This window comes from Poecilia formosa, unplaced genomic scaffold (genome assembly GCF_000485575.1).
Source record: "Poecilia formosa unplaced genomic scaffold, Poecilia_formosa-5.1.2 Scaffold786, whole genome shotgun sequence".
NCBI classification, from domain to species: domain Eukaryota; kingdom Metazoa; phylum Chordata; class Actinopteri; order Cyprinodontiformes; family Poeciliidae; genus Poecilia; species Poecilia formosa.
Window position 1 is genome coordinate 37,561 of NW_006800725.1, and position 1,804 is coordinate 39,364.

Genomic DNA, 1,804 nt, shown 5'->3' on the forward strand with positions numbered 1-1,804 from the left:
GGTCACTCTGCAGAGTGGATCCCGTGTGATATTTACCACAAAATGGACGTGTTCTAAAATTATATATATATATATTTTTTCGTTTGTTTGGCAGCAATGGGACGTGGGACGATTACAGGCGCGATCTGGATAAACATCGGGGCTCTGCTTTATTTCTGTGTTGCGTGCACAGCGCTGCTCTCGTTCTCCGTTCCCGAGGAGGTTGACAAAGGAACAGTGGTGGGAAATCTTGCTAAGCATTTACAAGTCGCCGTCAGTGAGTTGGAACGACGGGATTTACGAATTGTCTCTGGGAGCTTTAAGAAGTATTTTGACTTGGATTTGAAAGCTGGTACACTGTATGTTTGCGACCGGATTGATCGCGAAGAGCTTTGTCCGAACTCGGATAAATGTTTCCTAAATATAGAAGCCATGTTGAGCAACCCGTTGCGTCTGCATCGCATAGAGGTTCAGATAACGGACATCAATGATAATGCACCATATTTTCTTGAAAAGGAAATTACCTTGAATATTTCAGAATCGTCTTCTCCCGGAGAGAGGTATTTGCTGCCGATGGCAAACGACGCGGATTCGGGGAATAACGGGGTGAAAAGCTACAAGCTGAGTTCAAATGAATATTTTTTGCTTGACATACAAAGCGGAGGACAACACAGTGAGTCTGCCGAATTAGTGCTGCAAAAGTCGTTAGACAGAGAGAAAAATGCTGCGAGTCACCTAACATTAGTTGCTTTCGACGGAGGTAAACCTGCCAAAACGGGGACATTAAAGATCACTGTGCATATAATAGATACTAATGACAATGCTCCAGTGTTTAGTCAGTCGTTGTATAAAGTCAAGGTTCTTGAAAACACCCCTTTGCAAACCTCCATTCTCACTGTCAGTGCTGAAGATTCAGATGAGGGAATAAACAGTGAAATATTATATTCATTTATTAGAAGAGGAAATATCAATCCTGATGCTTTATTCTCAATAAACCCAGACACAGGGGAAATAACTGTGATAGGACAGATCGACTATGAGGAAACTGCAGCCTATGATATCCGCTTGCAAGCCAGAGATAAAGGTTCGCCTTCAAGAAGTGTTCACGGTAAAATGTTAGTGGAAGTGATTGACGTTAATGACAACATACCCGAGGTTGTGGTCACGTCCTTGATGAGTCCAGTTAAAGAAGATGCTAAGACAGGAACTGTCGTTGCTCTGGTGACTGTGACCGACAAAGATGGGGGTAAAAATGGTATTACCAGTGCTCAGGTCATTGGGTCGGTTCCTTTTAAGCTCAAGCTTAATTATAAAAATTATTATTCATTAACAGTTGATGGACCTCTTGATAGAGAGAGTGTTTCTCACTATAATGTCACAATTTATGCTATAGATGAGGGCAATCCACCCCTCTCTAGTACTAATGTTATCCCTGTTCACATTTCAGATGTTAACGATAATGCCCCTATTTTCTCAGATTCTGTAGTAAATGTTTATGTCAAAGAGAATAGTGCAGTCGGAACCAATATTGGAATTATAATGGCACAGGACCCAGATGAGGCAGAAAATGCTAAAATAATGTATTCATTATTAGGCAACTTTTCAAAAAATATCCCCATATCTTCAGTTTTAAACATAAACTCTCAAACTGGAGAAATTATCTGTCTGGAGTCTTTTAACTATGAGGAGTTAAAAACATTTCAGTTTAAAGTTCAAGCAAATGATTCTGGTGTTCCTCAGCAAAGTAGTAATGTGACTGTTAATGTTTTAATACTGGATGAAAATGATAATAATCCAACCATTTGAGCTCCTTATTCTGAGCACG

The 1,804-nt window shown here is 40.2% G+C and overlaps 1 pseudogene; it reads left to right on the top strand.

Annotated features, from left to right (window-relative positions):
• Positions 1 to 6: 6 nt before the first annotated feature.
• LOC107834822 (protocadherin gamma-A4-like) overlaps positions 7 to 1,804 on the top strand; it is a 2,991-nt pseudogene continuing 1,193 nt past the window's right edge.